This window comes from Ranitomeya imitator, chromosome 5 (genome assembly GCF_032444005.1).
Source record: "Ranitomeya imitator isolate aRanImi1 chromosome 5, aRanImi1.pri, whole genome shotgun sequence".
NCBI classification, from domain to species: domain Eukaryota; kingdom Metazoa; phylum Chordata; class Amphibia; order Anura; family Dendrobatidae; genus Ranitomeya; species Ranitomeya imitator.
The window spans coordinates 430293560-430319866 of NC_091286.1; positions in this window are offsets into that span (position 1 = coordinate 430293560).

Genomic DNA, 26307 nt, shown 5'->3' on the forward strand with positions numbered 1-26307 from the left:
CATTTTCTCCTTTTACACTTGTGAAGATAAAAAAATTGTTGTTAAAAGATCATTTTTGGGGAAAAAATGTGAATTTTTATTTTCACGCCTCTACGTTCTAATCTTTTGTGAAGCACCTGGGGGTTCAATGTGCTCACCACATAGCTAGATAAGTTCCTTGAAGGGTCTAGTTTCCAAAATGGGGTCACTTGTGGCGGTTTTCCACTGTTTAGGCACATCAGGGGCTCTCCAAACGGGACATGGTGTCCGATCTCAATTCCAGCCAATTTTGGTTTGTAAAAGTCAAGTGGCGCTCCTTCCCTTCCGAGTCCTGTAGTGTGCCCAAACAGTGGTTTTCGCCCACATATGGGGTATCAGTGTATTCAGGATAAATTGGTCAACAACTTTAGTGGTCCATTTTCTCCTTTTACACTTGTGAAGATAAAAAAATTGTTGTTAAAAGATCATTTTTGGGGAAAAAATGTGAATTTTTATTTTCACGCCTCTACGTTCTAATCTTTTGTGAAGCACCTGGGGGTTCAATGTGCTCACCACATAGCTAGATAAGTTCCTTGAAGGGTCTAGTTTCCAAAATGGGGTCACTTGTGGCGGTTTTCCACTGTTTAGGCACATCAGGGGCTCTCCAAACGGGACATGGTGTCCGATCTCAATTCCAGCCAATTTTGGTTTGTAAAAGTCAAGTGGCGCTCCTTCCCTTCCGAGTCCTGTAGTGTGCCCAAACAGTGGTTTTCCCCCACATATGGGGTATCAGTGTATTCAGGATAAATTGGTCAACAACTTTAGTGGTCCATTTTCTCCTTTTACACTTGTGAAGATAAAAAAATTGTTGTTAAAAGATCATTTTTGGGGAAAAAATGTGAATTTTTATTTTCACGCCTCTACGTTCTAAACTTCTGTGAAGCACCTGGGAGTTCAATGTGCTAACCACATAGCTAGATAAGTTCCTTGAAGGGTCTAGTTTCCAAAATGGGGTCACTTGTGGCAGTTTTCCACTGTTTAGGTACATCAGGGGCTCTCCAAACGGGACATGGTGTCCGATCTCAATTCCAGCCAATTTTGGTTTGAAATAGTCAAACGGCGCTCCTTCCCTTCCGAGCCCTGCCGTGCGCCCAGACAGTGGTTATCTCCCACATATGGGGTATCAGTGTATTCAGAAGGAATTGCACAACAACTTTCGTGGTCCATTTTCTTCTTTTATTCTTGTGAAAATAAAAAAAATGTTGCTAAAAGATCATTGTGTGGAAAAAAAAGTTAAATGTTATTTTTTTCCTTCCACATTCCGTTAATTCCTGTGAAGCACCTGAAGGGTTAATAAACTTCTTGAATGTGGTTTTGAGTACCTCGGGTGGTGTAGTTTTTAGAATGGTGTCACTTTTGGGTATTTTAAATCCTATAAGCCTCTCAAAGTGACTTCAAATATGATGTGGTCCCTACAAAAAATGGTTTTATAAAAGTTGTTGAAAAAATGAGAAATCGCTGTTTAACTTTTAACCCTTATAACTCCCTAAGGAAAAAAAAATTGGTTCCAAAATGTTGCTGATGTAAAGTAGACATGTGGGAAATGTTATTTATTAACTAATTTGTGCGATATGAGTCTCTAATGCAAGGGTATAAAAATTCAAAGTTTGGAAATTGCAAAATTTTCAAAATTTTCGCCAAATTTCTGTTTTTTTCCACAAATAAACGAAGGTAATATCAAATAAATTTTACCACTATCATGAAGTACAATATGTCATGAGAAAACAATGTCAGAATCGCCAGGATCCGTTGAAGCGTTTCAGAGTTATTACCTCATAAAGTGACAGTGGTCAGAATTGTAAAAATTGGCCCTGTCACTTAGGTGAAAACAGGCTTCGGGGTGAAGGGGTTAAGGTGACGCCACCTGTGGTGTTCGACAACGGATGGCCGATGCAGCTAAAGGAGACTGCTGGAGTTGATAGTGATGCAGCTAGGATGGTTCTGCTCCCCACAGGTGGAGCAGGGCCGCAAGGCTTCATGTACCTTGTGGTGCAGGACTCAGGACGCAAGAGATCACTGAATGACACAAGGGCTGTAGTTTTCTTTTATCTTTACTTGATGGTTGATAGTACAGACCGGGGTACTGGTAACAGATCATAATGGAGAGCCAGGCAGCCTGGAAACAATTTTTGGATACACCTGGCCAGATAGACATGGAGGCCTTCTTTCTGCATCGTCCTCCCTTTTTCCTTGTTGCCTTACAGCTCACCCCCTGCTGCTAACTGTCACTCTCTGTTTTTAAAAACTCGCCATTGCCCGCATGGCAGGCAGCTCGAGCCTATCACAGGTGCTTCTCCTTAGTGTCAGCTCCAGGCTCTGGTATGCTGCTGTGCCATCAGCTATTAGATCGGGCCAGGAGACCTGCAGTCCCCTGCCCTCCGGATTTAGCTGCTGGGACTTCAGTAACCACGCAACCACAGACTCCGGTATCCAGTTCCTAGGGCTCAGCTCTGGGGCGAGTTTAATCACAGCTCCACTCCCCAGGTTCTACTCTACTTCTCTCCTACTGACACCTGGTAGGGGGACCCCCCCTTGCTTCCAGGCTTTAATCCCCGTGATGAAGGCAATGCCAATGTAGCAACCGGACTCCTGGGGTGCCACACTTTTAATTTAATTTTTGTGTGTCAGTGCAATGAAAAAGTGATTTTTGTTATTATTCTTATAATATTTGTCGTACAGAACAAATAACATGGTAGCTTATAGTTTCGGATATGGCAATACCAAATATGTCTACATCTTTTTGTTCATTTTTATCTTTCCAGGAAAGCTGTGTTTTTAGTGGCGAAACAACTTTCCATGATATTTTTTCTACATTTTTGCATATTTTGATTTTGTTTTTAATTTGTTTTTTACATTTTTTACATAGTTTTCCATTGATCACAGGTCTCAGGTAGTAAAGTACTCATGTACTGCAGTGCAGGAAATCTGTATGACCCCTTTAACACGTTCAGTATTTGGTCAGAATTTTACATCAGTATTTGCAAGCCAAAACTAGGAGTGGGTGAAAAATGTTCCACTCCTGATTTTGGCTTTCAAATGCATGCAGATCTAAAATACCGAGCAAATATTGAACATATGATTTTGGCCTTAGTGTCATACTCATACAACTTGTAAGACCCTGCTTATTCCCTCATTTAACCTTCTCATTGCCGATGTTGGTAATGACTAGGGTTGAGCGAAACAGATCGGCACTTTTCAAAAGTCGACGACTTTTAGCAAAGTCGGGTTTCTTGAAACCCGACCCGATCCCACTCTGTGATCGGGTTGGCGGTCAGCGATCTGTACTCCAAAGTCGGGTTTCATTTTTTAACCTGTAGTTACCTTCATTCGTGGTGATGCGCCCCCTGCTGGATGTCCCTCGAGCGTGGGAAAAGTTCCCAGGCTCGAGGTCATATGAGGACATCCAGCAGGGGGTGCATCACCGCGAATGAAGGTAACTATAGGTCATTGACCTACATTACCTTCATTTGCTGGGGTTTACAGCCACAAGCACAGCCGCATTAGCAGAGCTGGCTGTAAAATATTTTAACCCCTTCAGATGGATTTACAACGTGGGACGTGACAGATCATCGGAAGGTATGTGTATTGTTGGTTTATTATTTTTAATTTGTTACAGAGCGAGGGTCTTCAGGTGGATTGAGAGTACAATAAAATATTAAAACAACCTGTGTGTTTATTTCATTAAAATACTTTTTAATAATGTGTGTGTGTTTTTTTTAACCATTTAATGCAATTGGATTAATAATGGATAGGTGTCAGAATTGACCTTACAATAGCAAAGTGACATTAACCCTTCATTACCCCATATCCCACCGCTACATGGGAGTGGGAAGAGAGTGGCCAAGTGCCAGAATAGGCACATCTTCCAGATGTGCCTTCTCTGGGGTGGCTGGGGGCAGATGTTTTTAGCCGGGGGGGGGGGGGGGCAATGACCGTGGACCCTCTCCAGGCTATTAATATCTGCCCTCAGTCACTGGCTTTACTACTCTGGTGGAGAAAATTGCGCGGGAGCCCACGCCAATTTTTTCCGCGATTTAGCCCTTAAATTTAATAGCTAGAGCGCCGAAATTTTGCACATACACACTACTAACATTAGTAGTGTGTAATATGCAAAAAAAGGGGGATATGACATGGTTTACTGTATCTAAACCATGTCTCATATCATGTCGGGTTTAGGCAGGAAAAATGAAAAGCCGGCAATTGAATTACCAGCTTTTCTGATATATCACACTGAAGCAAATATAAAAAAAAGAAAATTTCCCATTGACTTTGCATTGGGTTTCGTGTTTCGGCTTTTCAATAAGATCGGCCGATTTCACTCGACCCGACTTTTGAGAAAGTCGGGTTTCGTGAAACCCGATTCGATCTAAAAAAATGAAAAGTCGCTCAACCCTAGTAATGACCACAAAATTTAAGGGGTTACATAGCCCTCATCAGTTCTAAAACCAATAGGGAGTGGTGCAGTAGGGTAGCAGTTGTCATACATACATGATGGCGACAACCACTGCATTTTCGCAGTGGCTCTGGGGATTAAGGGCCCTTAATGACCACTGTTAGGGTGTAGTCACACATAACATATAATAAATCTGTCTGTTTCACGCATCAATGTTCCCTGAACAGTGATCCGTAAGTCATCCTTGTGCAATGCGAGGATGCAATTTTCTCACATCTAAGCATCATGTGACATCAGTGTGACATCCGTATGGTGAGATTTTCTCGCCGGCTTGCAAAATGGACATAGAATGGATCCTGGCCCAGAAAATCATGAATAAATAATGTGGAAGCCTATTTATTGGCTCCACAAGTTCCATCCTACAAGCGAAAAAAATTATGTGGTCTCCCACGCAATTTTCTTTGCCAGAGCGGGAAAGCCAACAGCCTGGACCGATAGCCTGCAGCTGTATATTTAGCCTTTACTGGTGATTCTAATAGAGGGAGCCCCCCAAAAAATGACATGGGGTCCTACTATAATTTATAGCCAGAAAGGCTACGCAAACAACTGCGGGCTGATATTCATAGCCTAGGAAGGGGCCATGGATATTCACCTTCCCCTGGCTTAAAATTCCAGCACCCAGCCACCCCAGAAAAGGCGCATCTATAAGATGGACCAATTCTGGCACTTAGCCTCTCTCAGCCCACTACCGTGTAGCGGTGGCATATGGGGGTAATAAGGAGTTAATGTCAGCTTGTGGTTTACAGCCGGGATGGTAGCATTAGCACCGCTCCCGGCTGTAAACTATTTAACCCCTTGAGATGGATTGCAGCATGGGACTTGACTGTATGGCGAGCAAGTATGGGATATTGTTGCTCTTTTATTTTGGATTTTTTACAGGAGAACGAGGGCTTTGCTTGGATTGGGAGTGTAATAAAGATGGAAAACTTGTGTGTTTAATTATTTCATTTAAATACTTTATTCTGAATGTGTGTGTATTTTTTTAACCCTTTCATACTATTGGATTAATAATGGATAGGTGTCTTATTGACACCTCTCCATTATTAACCGGGCTTAATGTCACGTCACAATAGTAAGGTGACATTAACCCCTTATTACCCCATATGCCTCAGCAACAGGGCAATGAGAGATAGAGGCTAAGTGCCAGAATTAGCACATCTTACAGATGTGCATTTTCTGGGGTGGCTGGGGGCAAATGATTTCAGCCAGGCCGGCCAATAGCAATGGTCCCTTTCTAGGCTACTAATATCTGCCCTCAGTCACTGGCTCTCCATCTCTGGTGAAGAAAATTGGGTGGGAGCCAAATTTGTTCATTTAACACCTAGATATCCAAAATTTAACACACCGATAGTAATAACATTATTAGTCAGGAACATATATACATCTAAATGATATGCAGTGGTTTCCTGTAAGTAAACCATGTGTCATATCCTGTCAGCTTCTGCAATGATTTTACAGACACTCTTTGAAATATAAATATATATGTGTGTGTCAATGATATATATATATATATATATATATATATATATCCAGTACAGACCAAAAGTTTGGATACACCTTCTCATTTAACCCTTTCACCCCAAAGCCTGTTTTCACCTAAGTGACAGGGCCAATTTTTACAATTCTGACCACTGTCACATTATGAGGTCATAACTCTGAAACGCTTCAACGGATCCCGGTGATTCTGACACTGTTTTCTCGTGACATATTGTACTTCATGATAGTGGTAAAACTTCTTCGATATGACTTGCATTTATTTGTGAAAAAAACAAAAATTTGTCGGAAATTATGAAAATTTAGCAATTTTCAAACTCTTAGTTTTTATGCCCTTAAATTAGAGAGTTATATCACATAATATAGTTAATAAACAACATTTCCCACATGTCTGCTTTACATCAGCACAATTTTGGAAACATAATTTTTTTTTGTTAGGCCGTTATAAGGGTTAAAAGTTGACCAGCGATTTCTCATTTTTGCAACAAAATTTGCAAAACCATTTTTTTACGGACCACCTCACACTTGAAGTGACTTTGAGGGGTCTATATGACAGAAAATGTCCAAAAGTGACACCATTCCAAAAACTGCACCCCTCAAGGTACTCAAAACCACATTCAAAAAGTTTATTAACCCTTCAGGTGCTTCACAGGAATTTTTTGAATGTTTAAAAAAATTTAACATTTAACTTTTTTTTCACAAAATTTTTACTTCAGGTCCAATTTGTTTGATTTTACCAAGGGTAACAGGAGAAATTGGACCAAAAAAGTCGTTGTACAATTTTCCTGAGTACGCCGATACCCCATATGTGGGGGTAAACCACTGTTTGGGCTCATGGCAGAGCTCGGAAGGGAAGGAGCGCCATTTGACTTTTCAATGCAAGATTTGCTGGAATTGAGATCGGAGCCCATGTCACGATTGGAGAGCCCCTGATGTGTCTAAACAGTGGAAACCCCCACAAGTGACACCATTTTGGAAAGTAGACCCCCTAAGGAACTAATCTAGATGTGTGGTGAGCACTTTGAACCTCCAAGTGCTTCACAGAAGTTTATAATGTAGAGCCGTAAAAAAAAATTTATATTAATTTTCACAAAAAATGATATTTTTGCCCCAAATTTTTTATTTTCCCAAGGGTAAAAGGATAAATTGGACCCCAAAAGTTGTTGTGCAATTTGTCCTGAGTATGTCGATACTTCATATATGGGGATAAACCACTGTTTGAGCGCATGGCAGAGCTCGGAAGGGAAAGAGTGCCATTTGACTTTTCAATGCAAAATTGGCTGGAATTGAGATCGGACGCCATGTCGCATTTGGAGAGCCCCTGACATGCCTTAACAGTGGAAACCCCCCACAAGTGACCCCATTTTGGAAAAAAGACCCCCTAAGGAACTTATCTAGATGTGTGGTGAGCACTTTTAACCCCCAATTGTTTCACTAAAGTTTAGAATGTAGCATTGTGAAAATTAAAAAATCATTTTTTCTTTCCACAAAATGATGTTTTAGCCCCAAGGGTAACAGGAGAAATTGGACCACAAATGTTATTGTCCAATTTGTCCTGAGTACGCTGATACCCCATATGTTGGGGGGAACCACTGTTTGGGTGCACGGCAGAGCTCGAAAGGGAAGGAGCACCGTTTGAAATGCAGACTTAGATGGAATGGACTGCAGGTGTCATGTTGCATTTGCAGAGCCGCTGATGTACCTAAACAGTAGAAACCCACCACAAGTGACCCCATATTGGAAACTAGACCCCCAAAGGAACTTATCTAGATGTGTTGTGAGAGCTTTGAACCAACAAGTGTTTCACTACAGTTTATAACGCAGAGCCGTGAAAATAAAAAAAAAATTTTTTTCCACGAAAATGATATTTTATCCCCTATGTTTTTATTTTCCCAAGGGTAACAGGACAAATTGGACCCCAAAAGTTGTTGTCCAACTTGTCTTGAGAACGCTGATACCCCATATGATGGGGGGAACCACTGTTTGGGCACACAGGAGAACTCGGAAAGGAAGGAGCCCTGTTTTACTTTTTCAAAGCAGAATTGGCTGGAATTGAGATCGGACGCCATGTCGCGTTTGGAAAGCCCCTGATGTGCCTAAACAGTGGAAACCCCCAATTATAACTGAAACCCTAACCCCAACCCTAACCCTAGCCCTAACCCTAACCCTAGCCCTAGCCCTAACCCTAGCCCTAACCCTAGCCCTAGCCCTAGCCCTAACCCTAGCCCTAACCCTAGCCCTAACCCTAGCCCTAACCCTAACCTAACCCTTGTTTTTTTTTTACATAAATAAATGGATTTATTGGGAAATGTTTTTTTTTTTTTATTTGGGGATTTTTTTTATTTTTTTTTACACATTCTATTTTTTTTTTTTTTTTTACTTTCTAACATTGTCCCAGGGTGGGACATCTCTGTATTAGATCAGATCGTTGATCTGACACTGTGCATAGCACACTGTCAGATCAACGATCTGACAGGCAGCTTAGCTGGCTCTCCAGCGCCTGCTCTCAGCAGGCGCCGGCTAGCCAGGTCACTTCATGACCCGGAAGGAGTCCGGTGGCCATCTTGGATCCAGGGACTCCTTCCGGGTCACCGGAGCAACGCGATCTCATTGCGTTGCTCCGGTGGGAGAGCGCAGGGAGCCCCCGTCCCTGCGCGATCCCCCTCTATGCCGCTGTCACTACTGACAGCGGCATCAGAGGGGTTAAATGCCCGCGATCGGCGATAGCGCCGATCGTGGGCATTGCTGCAGGGTGTCAGCTGTCATATACAGCTGACACCCGCACCCGATCACCGCGGCGCTCAGCGCGAGACCGCGGTGATCGGTGCGCCGTACTAGTACTGCTGCTGGCACTAATGCAATGCCGGGAGCGCAGTACTAGTACGGCGCATATCACGAAGGGGTTAAAGATTTTTCTGTATTTTCATGACTATGAAGATTGTACATTCACACTGAAGGCATCAAAACTATGAATTGTCAGCTGTGGAATTGTTAACTTAACAAAAAAGTGTGAAACAAATGAAAATATGTCTTATATTCTAGGTTCTTCAAAGTAGCCACCTTTTGCTTTGAAGACTGCTTTGCACACTCTTGGCATTCTCTTGATGAGCTTCAAGAGGTAGTCACAGGGAATGGTCTTCCAACAATCTTGAAGGAGCTCCCAGAGGTGCTTAGCACTTGTTGGCCTTTTTGCCTTTTCTCTGCGGTCCAGCTCACCCCAAACCATCATGATTGGGTTCAGGTCTGGTGACTGTGGAGGCCAGGTCATCTGGCGTAGCACCCCATCACTCTCCTTCTTGGTCAAATAGCACTTACACAGCCTGGAGGTGTGTTTGGGATCATTGCCCTGTTGAAAAATAAATGATGGTCCAACTAAACGCAAACCAGATGGAACAGCATGCCGCTGCAAGATGCTGTGGTAGCCATGCTGGTTCAGTATGCCTTCAATTTTGAATAAATCCCCAACAGTGTCACCAGCAAAGCACCCCCACACCATCACACCTCCTCCATGCTTCACGGTGGCAACCAGGCATGTAGAGTCCATCCGTTCACCTTTTCTGCGTCACACAAAGACACGGTGGATGGAACCAAAGATCTCAAATTTGGACTCATCAGATCAAAGTACATATTTCCACTGGTCTAATGTCCATTCCTTGTGTTCTTTAGCCCAAACAAGTCTCTTCTGCTTGTTGCCTGTCCTTAGTAGTGGTTTCCTAGCAGGTATTTTACCATGAAGGCCTGCTGCACAAAGTCTCCTCTTAACAGTTGTTGTAGAGATGTGTCTGCTGCTAGAACTCTCTGTGGCATTGACCTGGTCTCTAATCTGAGCTGCTGTTAACCTGTGATTTCTGAGGCTGGTGACTCGGATAAACTTATCCTCAGAAGCAGAGGTGACTCTTGGTCTTCCTTTCCTGGGGCGGTCCTCATGTGAGCCAGTTTCTTTGAAGCGCTTGATGGTTTTTGCCACTGCACTCAGGACATTTTCAAAGTTTTCCCAATTTTTCGGACTGACTGACCCTCATTTCTTAAAGTACTGATGGCCACTCATTTTTCTTTACTTAGCTGCTTTTTTTCTTGCCATAATACAAATTCTAACAGTCTATTCTGCACAACAAAACTGATGGTCCCAACCCCATTTATAAGGCAAGAAATCCCACTTATTAAACCTGACAGGGCACACCTGTAAAGTGAAAACCATTCCTGGTGACTACCTCTTCAAGCTCATCAAGAGAATGCCAAGAGTGTGCAAAGCAGTCATCAAAGCAAAAGGTGGCTACTTTGAAGAACCTAGAATATAACACATAATTTCAGTTGTTTCACACTTTTTTTAAGTATACAATTCCACATGTGTTAATTCATAGTTTTGATGCCTTCAGTGTGAATGTACAATTTTCATAGTCATGAAAATACAGAAAAATCTTTAAATGGGAAGGTGTGTCCAAACTTTTGGTCTGTAATGTATGTATATATATATATATATATATATATATATATATATATGTATATATATATATATATACCTATACTATGTGTATACATTTATTTTATCTATTTTACTTTAATCTGTCAGTGTGATTTTACATTGCAGCGCCCTGAATTACTGGCTTTTCTAAAGGACATCAGTGCATATTTCTCACAAGTCACACTGATGGTCCATGTGTTCTCCGTTTTTTTCTCGCACCCATAGACTTGTATTGGCAAGTCTAGGCCGATATAAGGTGCAAATCGCAGCATGCTGCGATTTCACTCACATGTATAATACGGCCGAGAAAAAAACGGATGATGGGAGCTGCCCCATAGATTAACATTGGGCCGAGTTCTATACGATTTATTCTTGTATAGCACTTGTCCTTATTCCTCACTAGTGTGACTGCGGCCTTAAAAGGTGAATTGGTGGTTGGTGAGAGGATAATCTATAACTCCAGTACTTTGTTCATTTACTATGTTTATTTCATATTGACTTATCATTGCAAAATTTTGGTCTGGGAAACAAGATCCATTATGCTATAAATATAAAAATGAGAAATTTGCTGAAGTCAGAAAAGTCAATTTCCTAGTGAAAATCTTGCATTATGCTAAAAAGCCAGCAGGTGGAGCTATCGTTAGTTCTTGTGCAGCTTTGTGCTGTGTATTTGCAAACTACTCTGAAACATTTTACTACAATAGTAGGGTTGAGCGAAACGGGTCGTTCATTTTCAAAAGTCGCCGACTTTTAGCAAAGTCGGGTTTCATGAAACCCGATCCGACCCCTGTGCGGGGTCGGCCATGCGGTACGCGACTTTCGCGCCAAAGTCGCGTTTCAATGACGCGAAAAGCGCCATTTCTCAGCCAATGAAGGTAAACGCAGAGTGTGGGCAGCGTGATGACATAGGTCCTGGTCCCCACCATCTTAGAGAAGGGCATTGCAGTGATTGGCTTGCTGTCTGCGGCGTCACAGGGGCTATAAAGGGGCGTTCCCGCCGACCGCCATGTTACTGCTGCTGATCTGAGCTTAGGGAGAGGTTGCTGCCGCTTCGTCAGAAGCAGGGATAGCGTTAGGCAGGGTCCATTAACCACCAAACCGCTTGTGCTGTAGCGACTTCCACTGCCCAACACCACCTTCGGTGTGCAGGGACAGTGGAAGCTACATCTTTTTTTTTTTTCCCCCTCAGCGCTGTAGCTCATTGGGCTGCCCTAGAAGGCTCCCTGATAGCTGCATTGCTGTGTGTACGCCGCTGTGCAAACCAACTGCTTTTTTCAAAGCACAAATCCTCTTGTTCCTTCCTTTCTGCACAGCTATCTTTTTGGTTTGTCCACACTTTTTATTTAATTTGTGCATCAGTCCACTCCTTATTGCTGCCTGCCATACCTGGCTGAGATTCCTGCAGGGAGATAGTAATTGAAGGACACTCCCTGTTTTTTTTTTTTTTTTTTTTGCTTGATTTGGGTTATAAAATCTACCTGAAAAAATCACTACATCAATCAGTGGGAGAAAAATATTGGCCTCAGGGCTTGTGTGCCACTCCTGACTCCTGTGTGCATCATCACTCACTCAGTGGGCCATAGAAAGCCCATTTTTTTTTTTTTTGCTTTATTTGGGTTCTAAATTCTACCTGAAAAAATCAATAAATCAATCAGTGGGAGATTAATATTGGCCTTTGGGCTTGTGTGCCAGTCCTAAGCGTGCCATCTCTCTCTCTCAGATAGTGGGCCATAGAAAGCCTATTTATTTATTTTTTTTTTATTGGGTTTATAAATTTTCCCTGGAAAAAAAAAAAAGTGGGAGATTAATATTGGCCTCTGGGCTTGTGTGCCAGTCCTGAGCGTGCCATCTCTCTCACAAATAGTGGGCCATAGAAAGCCTATTTATTTATTTTTTTTTGGTTTTATAAATTCTCCCTTAAAAAAAAAAGGGAGATTAATATTGGCCTTTGGGCTTGTGTGCCAGTCCTAAGCGTGCCATCTCTCTCTGTCTCTCAGATAGTGGGCCATAGAAAGCCTTTTTATTATTTTTTTTTATTGGGTTTATAAATTTTCCCTGGAACAAAAAAAAAAAAGTGGGAGATAAATATTGGCCTCTGGGCTTGTGTGCCACTCCTGACTCCTGTGTGCATCATCTCTCACTCAGTGGGCCATAGAAAGCCTTTTTTTGTTTTATTTGTTTTCTAAATTCTCCCTGAAAAAATAATTTTATTTTCTTTGGTTTCTAAATTCTTCCTGAAAAAATCATTTTATTCTATTTTTTTTTTCCTAAAGTCTCCCTGAAAAAAAAACAAACAAACAAACAAATCAGTGGGAGATTAATATTGCCCTTTCTGCTTGTGTGCCAGTCTTGACTCCTGGGTGTGCCATCTCTCTCTCTCTCTCCAATTGTGGGCCATAGAAAGCCTATTATTTTTTTAGCTTGACTTGGGTTCCAAAATCTACCTGAAAAAATCACTACATCAATCAGTGGGAGATAAATATTGGCCTCTGGGCTTGTGTGCCACTCCTGACTCCTGTGTGCGTCATCTCTCACTCAGTGGGCCATAGAAAGCCTTTTTTTGTTTTATTTGTTTTCTAAATTCTCCCTGAAAAAATCATTTTATTTTATTTGGTTTCTAAATTCTTCCTGAAAAAATCATTTTATTCTATTTTTTTTTCCTAAAGTCTCCCTGAAAAAAAAACAAAAAAAAACAAATCAGTGGGAGATTAATATTGCCCTTTCTGCTTGTGTGCCAGTCTTGACTCCTGGGTGTGCCATCTCTTTCTCTCTCTCCAATTGTGGGCCATAGAAAGCCTATTATTTTTTTTAGCTTGATTTGGGTTCCAAAATCTACCTGAAAAAATCACTACATCAATCAGTGGGAGATAAATATTGGCCTCTGGGCTTGTGTGCCACTCCTGACTCCTGTGTGCGTCATCTCTCACTCAGTGGGCCATAGAAAGCCTTTTTTTGTTTTATTTGTTTTCTAAATTCTCCCTGAAAAAATCATTTTATTTTATTTGGTTTCTAAATTCTTCCTGAAAAAATCATTTTATTCAATTTTTTTTTTCCTAAAGTCTCCCTGAAAAAAAAAAAAAAAAACCAAATCAGTGGGAGATTAATATTTACATTTGTGCTTCAGTGACAGTCCTGCGTGTGTGGCATCTCTCTCATTTGTTGCCACCAACAACAGAGTGTGTAACATTGTGCCTGATTTTCGTTGTGGTCTCACTCAGCTGTAAAGGGGTAGCTAAATCATACTGAAGTTATAGCTCACCGTGTAATTTGTGTGACAGCAACAAATACCGTTAGTTTGTTTACGTTTTTAAAACAATGAGGAAGTATGGTGGAAGAGGTCGTGGCCGGGGGCGTTCATTGTCAGCTGGTAATGAGGGTAGTGGTAGTGGTGGAGCATCAGCTGGTCGTGGGAAAAAAAATATTGCACCTAAGTCTGGAGCTGTGGAGCCAGGTTCGTCGTCTGGCTACACAAGGCCTCGAACGCTCCCTTTTCTGGGAGTAGGAAAACCGCTTTTAAAGCCGGAGCAGCAAGAGCAAGTTTTGGCTTATCTTGCTGACTCAGCCTCTAGCTCTTTTGCCTCCTCTCGTGAAACTGGTAAATGTCAAAGCAGCGCGTCGTTAGTGGATGTTCACGGTCAGGGACAAGTCGCTTCCTTGTCCTCTTCAGCAAAAACAACAACAGAGAAGAATGCAGCAGGCGACACAACGGGTTACTCCATGGAGCTCTTTACACATACCGTCCCTGGCTTAGAAAGTGAAGCAGTTAACTGTCCATGCCCATTACAAGTTGAATCTGACATGGAGTGCACTGATGCGCAGCCACAGCCAGACTACTATGCTGGTCCTTTGACTCAGACCACAACATTGCCCTCGCAGGGTGCTGATCAAGAATCAGACCCTGATGAGACTATGTTGCCCCATCACGAACGCTATACCACCGACCGACACGGTGACACAGACGAAGTTGCACACGAGCTACAAGAAGAGGTAATAGATGACCCAGTTCTTGACCCCGATTGGCAGCCATTGGGGGAACAGGGTGCAGGCGGCAGCAGTTCTGAAGCGAAGGAGGAGGGGCCGCAGCAGGCATCAACATCGCAACAGGTTCCATCTGCCGGGCCCGTATCTTGCCCAAAACGCGTGGCAAAGCCAAAACCTGTTGGAGGACAGCGTGGCCATCCGGTTAAAGCTCAGTCTGCAATGCCTGAAAAGGTATCCGATGCTAGAAAGAGTGCAGTCTGGCATTTTTTTAAACAACATCCAATTGATCAGCGCAAAGTCATCTGTCAAAAATGTTCAACTACCTTAAGCAGAGGACAGAATCTGAAAAGTCTCAATACAAGTTGCATGCATAGACATTTAACCACCATGCATTTGCAAGCCTGGATTAACTACCAAACGTCCCTTAAGGTTGTAGCACCCTCGGCCAATGAAGCTAGTCAGCAACGCAACATCCCTTCCGGCAGTGTGGGGCCACCATTTTCCGCACCACCTGCAGTATCTGTGCAGGTTTCTTTGCCAGGCCAAAGCAGTCAGGGTCAGGGAATCACCAGTTTCGTAGTAGGAAACACTGCATCTAGGGCACCGGTGGCAACAATACCATCTCCCACCGTCTCTCAGTCTGCCATGTCCACCGGCACCCCCGCTAGTTCCACGATCTCCAGCTCTCCAGTCCAGCTCACCCTACATGAGACTATGGTTAGAAAAAGGAAGTACTTAGCCTCGCATCCGCGTACACAGGGTTTGAACGCACACATAGCTAGACTAATCTCGTTAGAGATGATGCCCTACCGGTTAGTTGAAAGCGAAGCTTTCAAAGCCCTGATGGACTACGCTGTACCACGCTACGAGCTACCCAGTCGACACTTTTTTTCCAGAAAAGCCATCCCAGCCCTCCACCAGCATGTTAAAGAGCGCATCGTCCATGCACTCAGGCAATCTGTGAGCACAAAGGTGCACCTGACAACAGATGCATGGACCAGTAGGCATGGCCAGGGACGTTACGTGTCCATCACGGCACACTGGGTAAATGTGGTGGATGCAGGGTCCACAGGGGACAGCAAGTTTGGGACAGTTCTGCCTAGCCCACGGTCTAGGAAACAATTGGCTGTAGCCGTTCGCACCCCCTCCTCCTCCTCTTCGTCCTCCTGCAGAAGCGAGAGCTCGTCCACAGACCGCAGTCGCACAACCACTCCATCCGCAGCTGCCACTGTTGCACACCAGGTCTCCCATTATGGGGCAGCTACTGGCAAACGTCAGCAGGCTGTATTGGCTATGAAGTGTTTGGGCGACAACAGACACACCGCGGAAGTTCTGTCCGAGTTCTTGCAGAAAGAAACGCAGTCGTGGCTGGGCACTGTAGATCTTGAGGCAGGCAAGGTAGTGAGTGATAACGGAAGGAATTTCATGGCTGCCATCTCCCTTTCCCAACTGAAACACATTCCTTGCCTGGCTCACACCTTAAACCTGGTGGTGCAGTGCTTCCTAAAAAGTTATCCGGGGTTATCCGACCTGCTCCTCAAAGTGCGTGGACTTTGCTCACATATCCGCCGTTCGCCTGTACACTCCAGCCGTATGCAGACCTATCAGCGTTCTTTGAACCTTCCCCAGCATCGCCTAATCATAGACGTTGCAACAAGGTGGAACTCAACACTGCACATGCTTCAGAGACTGTGTGAACAGAGGCGGGCTGTTATGTTTTTGTGGGAGGATACACATACACGGGCAGGCAGTAGGATGGCAGACATGGAGTTGTCAGGTGTGCAGTGGTCGAAGATTCAAGACATGTGTCAAGTCCTTCAGTGTTTTGAGGAATGCACACGGCTGGTTAGTGCAGACAACGCCATAATAAGCATGAGTATCCCCCTAATGCGTCTGCTGATGCAAAGTTTGACGCACATAAAGGATCAGGCGACTGCAGCTGAGGAAGAGGAAAGCCTTGATGACAGTCAGCCATTGTCTGGCCAGGGCAGTGTACAGGACGAGGTAGCGGGCGAAGAGGAGGAGGAGGATGAGGAGGATGATGGGGATGATTATATTTTTAATGAGGAAGCTTTTCCGGGGCCACTGGAAATTGGTGGCGCGGCAAGGCCGGGTTCTGGTTTTTTGAGGGACACAAGTGACGTGGATTTGCCTGAAACTGCCCCTCAACCAAGCACAACCGCAGATATGAGAACTGGAACTTTGGCCCACATGGCGGATTATGCCTTACGTATCCTCAAAAGGGACACACGCATAACTAAAATGATGAATGATGACGATTACTGGTTGGCCTGCCTCCTTGATCCTCGCTATAAAGGCAAATTGCAAAATATAATGCCACATGAGATCTTGGAACTAATATTAGCAACCAAACAATCAACTCATGTTGACCGTTTGCTTCTGGCATTCCCTGCACACAGCGCCCGTGATCGTTCTCACACGAGCTGCAGGGGCCAGCAGACCAGAGGAGTTAGAGGGGCAGAAATCAGAAGTGGCGTTGGCCAGAGGGGTTTTCTGACCAGGTTGTGGAGTGATTTTGCTATGACCGCAGACAGGACAGGTACTGCAGCATCAATTCAAAGTGACAGGAGACAACATTTGTCCAGTATGGTTACAAACTATTTTTCATCCCTTATCGATGTTCTCCCTCAACCGTCATTCCCATTTGATTACTGGGCATCAAAATTAAACACCTGGCCAGAATTGGCAGAATATGCATTGCAGGAGCTTGCTTGCCCGGCAGCTAGTGTCCTATCAGAAAGAGTATTCAGTGCTGAAGGTTCAATACTAACAGAAAAAAGCACTCGTCTGGCTACCCAAAATGTAGATGATCTAACCTTCATTAAAATGAACCACAACTGGATTTCAAAATCTTTTGCCCCACCTTGCCCGGCTGACACCTAGCTTTCCTATGAAAAGGTCTTGCCTGTGGACTATTCTGAATGCCTTTTCCAATCTCGTAATTTTCTGCACCTGATTGTCCAGCATACGACATGTTTACACCTCACTAAATGGCCAAACTCCCCACACGGGGCCGTGGTATCGACACTTGGCGACAGCACCCGTGAGAGTGCAGTTTGTTTGAAGAGGTGGGTGAGCCCGCTTTTGGTCGACGGCACTGCCACTGGGTCCCTCCTAGTACAATAAAGTGTCTCTGGTGGTGGTGGTGCGCACCCAACGTCAGACACACCGTTGTAATATGAGGGGCCCTGGGCCTGTACCGCCGGCAACAAGACAGTTTCCCCCCCCCAGCTCAAACAGTGCTCTACCACTTGCAAAATTATCTCACAGCTCCACCAATGTTTAGTCTATGCGCTGACATCCTTCAATGCCTGCCACTGACAATACCATTGTATTGACATTTTTGTTATGTTAGGCCTTCGATGCCTGTCTGTGGTCACTCCTTCCACTAGGCCTCCACTGACCACACCACTGCTGCCCGTGTACCCCTGTAACCAATTTAAAATTGCCTACAGCCATGTGTTATTATTTTAGGCCTTCGATGCCTGTCTGCGGTCACTCCTTCCACTAGGCCTCCACTGACCACACCACTGCTGCCCGTGTACCCCTGGAACCAATTTAAAATTGCCTACAGCCATGTGTTATTATTTTAGGCGTTCGACGCCTGTCTGCGGTCACTCCTTCCACTAGGCCTCCACTGACCACACCACTGCTGCCCGTGTACCCCTGGAACCAATTTAAAATTGCCTACAGCCATGTGTTATTATTTTAGGCCTTCGATGCCTGTCTGCGGTGACTCCTTCCACTAGGCCTCCACTGACCACACCACTGCTGCCCGTGTACCCCTGGAACCAATTTAAAATTGCCTACAGCCATGTGTTATTATTTTAGGCCTTCGATGCCTGTCTGCGGTGACTCCTTCCACTAGGCCTCCACTGACCACACCACTGCTGCCCGTGTACCCCTGGAACCAATTTAAAATTGCCTACAGCCATGTGTTATTATTTTAGGCCTTCGATGCCTGTCTGCGGTCACTCCTTTCACTAGGCCTCCACTGACCACACCACTGCTGCCCGTGTACCCCTGGAACCAATTTAAAATTGCCTACAGCCATGTGTTATTATTTTAGGCCTTCGATGCCTGTCTGCGGTCACTCCTTCCACTAGGCCTCCACTGACCACACCACTGCTGCCCGTGTACCCCTGTAACCAATTTAAAATTGCCTACAGCCATGTGTTATTATTTTAGGCCTTCGATGCCTGTCTGCGGTCACTCCTTCCACTAGGCCTCCACTGACCACACCACTGCTGCCCGTGTACCCCTGGAACCAATTTAAAATTGCCTACAGCCATGTGTTATTATTTTAGGCCTTCGATGCCTGTCTGTGGTGACTCCTTCCACTAGGCCTCCACTGACCACACCACTGCTGCCCGTGTACCCCTGGAACCAATTTAAAATTGCCTACAGCCATGTGTTATTATTTTAGGCCTTCGATGCCTGTCTGCGGTCACTCCTTTCACTAGGCCTCCACTGACCACACCACTGCTGCCCGTGTACCCCTGGAACCAATTTAAAATTGCCTACAGCCATGTGTTATTATTTTAGGCCTTCGATGCCTGTCTGCGGTCACTCCTTCCACTAGGCCTCCACTGACCACACCACTGCTGCCCGTGTACCCCTGGAACCAATTTAAAATTGCCTACAGCCATGTGTTATTATTTTAGGCCTTCGATGCCTGTCTGCGGTCACTCCTTCCACTAGGCCTCCACTGACCACACCACTGCTGCCCGTGTACCCCTGTAACCAATTTAAAATTGCCTACAGCCATGTGTTATTATTTTAGGCCTTCGATGCCTGTCTGCGGTCACTCCTTCCACTAGGCCTCCACTGACCACACCACTGCTGCCCGTGTACCCCTGTAACCAATTTAAAATTGCCTACAGCCATGTGTTATTATTTTAGGCCTTCGATGCCTGTCTGCGGTGACTCCTTCCACTAGGCCTCCACTGACCACACCACTGCTGCCCGTGTACCCCTGTAACCAATTTAAAATTGCCTACAGCCATGTGTTATTATTTTAGGCCTTCGATGCCTGTCTGCGGTCACTCCTTCCACTAGGCCTCCACTGACCACACCACTGCTGCCCGTGTACCCCTGGAACCAATTTAAAATTGCCTACAGCCATGTGTTATTATTTTAGGCCTTCGATGCCTGTCTGCGGTCACTCCTTCCACTAGGCCTCCACTGACCACACCACTGCTGCCCGTGTACCCCTGGAACCAATTTAAAATTGCCTACAGCCATGTGTTATTATTTTAGGCCTTCGATGCCTGTCTGCGGTCACTCCTTCCACTAGGCCTCCACTGACCTCACCACTGCTGCCCGTGTACCCCTGGAACCAATTTAAAATTGCCTACAGCCATGTGTTATTATTTTAGGCCTTCGATGCCTGTCTGCGGTCACTCCTTCCACTAGGCCTCCACTGACCACACCACTGCTGCCCGTGTACCCCTGTAACCAATTTAAAATTGCCTACAGCCATGTGTTATTATTTTAGGCCTTCGATGCCTGTCTACGGTGACTCCTTCCACTAGGCCTCCACTGACCACACCACTGCTGCCCGTGTACCCCTGGAACCAATTTAAAATTGCCTACAGCCATGTGTTATTATTTTAGGCCTTCGATGCCTGTCTGCGGTCACTCCTTCCACTAGGCCTCCACTGACCACACCACTGCTGCCCGTGTACCCCTGGAACCAATTTAAAATTGCCTACAGCCATGTGTTATTATTTTAGGCCTTCGATGCCAGTCTGCGGTGACTCCTTCCACTAGGCCTCCACTGACCACACCACTGCTGCCCGTGTACCCCTGGAACCAATTTAAAATTGCCTACAGCCATGTGTTATTATTTTAGGCCTTCGATGCCTGTCTGCGGTCACTCCTTCCACTAGGCCTCCACTGACCACACCACTGCTGCCCGTGTACCCCTGGAACCAATTTAAAATTGCCTACAGCCATGTGTTAATATTTTAGGCCTTCGATGCCTGTCTGCGGTGACTCCTTCCACTAGGCCTCCACTGACCACACCACTGCTGCCCGTGTACCCCTGGAACCAATTTAAAATTGCCTACAGCCATGTGTTATTATTTTAGGCCTTCGATGCCTGTCTGCGGTCACTCCTTCCACTAGGCCTCCACTGACCACACCACTGCTGCCCGTGTACCCCTGGAACCAATTTAAAATTGCCTACAGCCATGTGTTATTATTTTAGGCCTTCGATGCCTGTCTGCGGTCACTCCTTCCACTAGGCCTCCACTGACCACACCACTGCTGCCTGTGTACCCCTGGAACCAACATCAGAAAATATAAAAATAAGTATTTTGCTTATAAAAAAGAAAATACTGGAGAGATATCAAATGCAGACATTTTAACATTAAAAACAAACACATACAACAAAAATCTGGTACAGTACTAAAAATGGCCACCAGCTACAATAACTTTCTCCTGCAAGTAGTTAACTGAAAGGTTTTTTCAATTTTAAACACAGATATGGCATCCACCGAGTGTTGTCCTGTCGCGTCATCTTTATATTATTGCCAAGAAGATGCAATACAATGAAAATAATAAAATCATTATTTACCAAAAAAATAGAGTAAGTCAAAACCACATTGCAAATAAACATTCATTACAAATAAAGAAGCAGGGCGCGTCCGAGGGTGAGTATATACCTAATAAGAATATAATCACCCTCGGACGCGCCCTGCTTCTTTCCGACAGCCTTCCTTCCTAAGAATCAGCCCTTCCGTGGTGTAGAGAGAGGGTTTGTTACACTCCAAGGTGTTCCCCAGGTTGCCTTTCCTGAGCTTCGATCTTCCGGCTCTCGTTTAGTAGTTGTTGGAAACTACGCTGCATTGGGCCTACAAATTGGGTATGGGGTGTAGAGAGATGGTGTGTTCCACTCCAAGGTGTTCCGCAGGTTGCCTTTCCTGAGCTTCGATCTTCCGGCTCTCGTTTAGTAGTTGTTGGAAACTACGCTGCATTAGGCCTACAAATTGGGTATGGGGTGTAGAGAGATGGTGTGTTCCACTGTAGAGAGATGGTGTGTTCCACTCCAAGGTGTTCCCCAGGTTTCCTCGCCAATGCTTCGATCATCATGCTCTCGTTTAGTAGTTGTTGAAAACTACGCTGCATTAGGCCTACAAATTGGGTATGGGGTGTAGAGAGATGGTGTGTTCCACTCCAAGGTGTTCCCCAGGTTTCCTCTCCATTGCTTCGATCTTCATGCTCTCGTTTAGTAGTTGTTGGAAACTACGCTGCATTAGGCCTACAAATTGGGTATGGGGTGTAGAGAGATGGTGTGTTACACTCCAAGGTGTTCCCCAGGTTTCCTCTCCATTGCTTCGATCTTCCGGCTTTCGTTTAGTAGTTGTTGGAAACTACGCTGCATTAGGCCTACAAATTGGGTATGGGGTGTAGAGAGATGGTGTGTTACACTCCAAGGTGTTCCCCAGGTTTCCTCTCCATTGCTTCGATCTTCCGGCTCTCGTTTAGTAGTTGTTGGAAACTACGCTGCATTAGGCCTACAAATTGGGTATGGGGTGTAGAGAGATGGTGTGTTACACTCCAAGGTGTTCCCCAGGTTTCCTCTCCATTGCTTCGATCTTCCGGCTCTCGTTTAGTAGTTGTTGGAAACTACGCTTCATTAGGCCTACAAATTGGGTATGGGGTGTAGAGAGATGGTGTGTTCCACTCCAAGGTGTTCCCCAGGTTGCCTTTCCTGAGGTTTGATCTTCCGGCTCTCGTTTAGTAGTTGTTGGAAACTACGCTGCATTAGGCCTACAAATTGGGTATGGGGTGTAGAGAGATGGTGTGTTCCACTGTAGAGAGTTGGTGTGTTCCACTCCAAGGTGTTCCCCAGGTTTCCTCGCCAATGCTTCGATCATCATGCTCTCGTTTAGTAGTTGTTGGAAACTACGCTGCATTAGGCCTACAAATTGGGTATGGGGTGTAGAGAGATGGTGTGTTCCACTCCAAGGTGTTCCCCAGGTTTCCTCTCCATTGCTTCGATCTTCATGCTCTCGTTTAGTAGTTGTTGGAAACTACGCTGCATTAGGCCTACAAATTGGGTATGGGGTGTAGAGAGATGGTGTGTTACACTCCAAGGTGTTCCCCAGGTTTCCTCTCCATTGCTTCGATCTTCGTTTAGTAGTTGTTGGAAACTACGCTGCATTAGGCCTACAAATTGGGTATGGGGTGTAGAGAGATGGTGTGTTACACTCCAAGGTATTCCCCAGGTTTCCTCTCCATTGCTTCGATCTTCCTGCTCTCGTTTAGTAGTTGTTGGAAACTATGCTGCATTAGGCCTACAAATTGGGTATGGGGTGTAGAGAGATGGTGTGTTACACTCCAAGGTGTTCCCCAGGTTGCCTTTCCTGAGCTTCGATCTTCCGGCTCTCGTTTAGTAGTTGTTGGAAACTACGCTGCATTGGGCCTACAAATTGGGTATGGGGTGTAGAGAGATGGTGTGTTCCACTCCAAGGTGTTCTCCAGGTTGCCTTTCCTGAGCTTCGATCTTCCGGCTCTCGTTTAGTAGTTGTTGGAAACTACGCTGCATTAGGCCTACAAATTGGGTATGGGGTGTAGAGAGATGGTGTGTTCCACTGTAGAGAGATGGTGTGTTCCACTCCAAGGTGTTCCCCAGGTTTCCTCGCCAATGCTTCGATCATCATGCTCTCGTTTAGTAGTTGTTGGAAACTACGCTGCATTAGGCCTACAAATTGGGTATGGGGTGTAGAGAGATGGTGTGTTCCACTCCAAGGTGTTCCCCAGGTTTCCTCGCCAATGCTTCGATCATCATGCTCTCGTTTAGTAGTTGTTGGAAACTACGCTGCATTAGACCTACAAATTGGGTATGGGGTGTAGAGAGATGGTGTGTTCCACTCCAAGGTGTTCTCCAGGTTGCCTTTCCTGAACTTCTATCTTCAGGCTCTCATTAAATTGTGGTTAAACGGAACAACTGCATTTGGCGTACTAGTTGGTTTGGGGCCTACTATCGGTGTCTGCCGCTCCTTGCTGTTCTCCTGGTTTCCTGTCCTGAAATTCCATTTTCAGGCGCTCGTTAAGTAGTTGTTAATGTTAGACTGCATTTGGCCTACTAGTTGGGTTGGGGCCTACTATCGGTGTCTGCCACTCCTTGCTGTTCTCCTCCACTGAACAAAGCTGTGCCGCCTGTTTACTACTGTTGCCAATTTTGAACTGCATTTCGACTACTTACTGATTTGGGCCTACTCTCTGTGTCAGCCTCTCATTCCAGTTGTCCTCCACTGCAATGCCCCCTGATTAGTCCTGTGTTACCAATTTTGAACTGCATTTAGCCCACTTTATTCTTTGGGCCTATATCTGTGTTTCCTCCTCATCCTGCCCATTGCCCAGCCAGTGATAGATGAGTCTGCTGGTACATTGACCCATAACGCAACATTTCCCGTGCACGCTACACTGCAAGATTGTGACCCTGCTGAAAGTCAGGTCCCCCTTCCCGCATACCATACCACCTTACACGGGGACAAACAGGAAGGTGCAGATGAAAGTGCAGGTTCCTTCATCAGGTGGGGGGAGGAATACTAGTTGGCGACGTCACTGGCACAGGGCCTCTCATGGTACGCAAAAGTGTTGCTGCCGGTGGGAGGCGCCCCCGCCGTGCAAACACACCGCTGTACTTTGAGGGGCCCTGTGCCAGTGCCAATGCCAACGAGTGGGCCCCCCCTGCTTGCTCAGGTTCACAGCACTTGCAAAGTTGAAATACTTACCTCTCCCTGCTCCACTGCCGTGACGTGGTCCAGATTTCCTGGGCCCACTAATTACTTGAACCAGCCCTACCCACCACAACTTTAGCCAAATGACCCCCAATTTCAAATGCCTTCCAATTATTATAAGGTAAATTACGCTTGACAAGCTTCATTAAGAAGAATGGATGGTTTTGACATTAAAATGGGCACTCTAGGTGTTTTCCTGGCCCCCACTCACTGCCGACTATGCTGCCCCATTGACTTGCATTGGGTTTCGTGTTTCGGTCGATCCCGACTTTACGTCATAATTGGCCGATTTCACTCGACCCGACTTTTGAGATAGTCGGGTTTCGCGAAACCCGGCTCGACTCTAAAAAGGTCAAGGTCGCTCAACTCTATACAATAGTATATGTAGGCAGGGATTGTACAGTTTCATAATGCAAAAACGAGAAATGTAATTTATACTTTTAATTTGTAATGGAGGGCCAAGGCAAGCATTAATGTAGTGTACCTCCAAATCCTCACTCCCTGAAGATCAGCATGATAGCTTTCGGACAATCATTTAGCCAATCAATACCAGCCTTGATTAACAGAATAAGGGATCATTTAGATTTTTGTACAGATAGGTCTGAGCAAGGACTGCAAATGTATTGCATGACCCCGGAGCTCACAGTCAGAGCATGACAGCTTCATGAGACTGCGCCGCGGCCGTTTTGTGTGGTCTGTGATCGGATTGATTTGCATAGACATCTACATGAGTCCTACTATACAGCTCTGGCAAAAATTAAGAGACCGCAATATGTTCAGTTTGTCTGATTTTTCTCTTTATAAGTATATTTTTGAGTAAAGTGTAAATTGTTCTTTTATTGTATAAACTTCTGACAACATGTCTCTGAATTTCCAAGCAATAAATTTTGTATGTTTCTTCTGAAAAGGAGAAATGGTCAAAATGAAAAAAACAACAGTGCTTTCAGACCTCAAATAATACTAAGAAAACAAGTTCATAATTATTTAGAAACAACAATACTAATGTTTTAACTCAGGAAGAGTTCAGAAATCAATATTTTGTGGAATAACCATAATTTTAATCACAGCTTTCATGCGTCTTGGCATGCTTTCCACCAGTCTTTTACATTGCTTCTGGTTCAAAAATATAATCAGTTCTTCTTTGTTTGATGGCTTGTGACTATCCATCATCCTCTTGATTACATTCCAGAGGTTTTCAATGGGGTTCAGATCTGGAGATTGGACTGCCCATGACAGGGTTTTGATGTGGTGGTATCTTAATTTTTGCCAGAGTTGTATATGTTTAAGGATGATGGTGAAATTGTATATGGACCAGGCTTCACGTACACATTACAAAGTTGATATCCAAGGCTGTTTAATCCCATAATATAGTGCATCGCAAGCCCAAATAATTCCCAGGCCATGGTATTTAGAATAGCCTCTGTTTAGAGATAGGTGTGGTGCAGCATAAGGGATGAGCAAGTGAGAAACTTACCCAAAGGTGATTAAGAGAGATGGCAATCCGGATGCAGCAAACTGAAAAAACAGTCAGACTCATAATCGGGATAGAGACCAAAAGTCAAAACCAGTAGAGGCCAAGCAATGTGGAAAAAAATAAAAAAATGAGACAGAATGTGGAAACAAGGTCAGGATTAGGATCAAAGTCAGAATTAAGAACTAGGATCAGAAGCCAGATAAGGATGTACCTTAAAGCTACATTGCCATGAAGAGATTTTGCTGAGTTTTTGATTTTGCAGTTATTATCATCATTTCTGTTCCTATTAAGTAAATGAGGTTACTTGCTTTTTTTAGTTTGTTTGTTTTACATGCAATTTTATAGTAATTTCGACTCTGCGTTTTTTGTTTCATTGCTAAGTCCCCACTATGCTCGGCTCCATCGGCCTCAAGGACACTGTTCTCTCCTGTTTTTCCTTTTATCTCTCTGACGGCTCCTTCACTGTATCTCTTGCTGGCTCCTCCTCTCATCTTCCCCTTACGGTTGGAGTTCCTCAAGGATCGGTTCTAGGCCTCCTCCTATTCTCTTTGTATACTGCCCCTATTGGTCAAGCAATCAGTAGATTTGGTTTCCAGTACCATCTCTATGCTGATGACACCCAATTATACACCTCTACTCCTGATATTATACC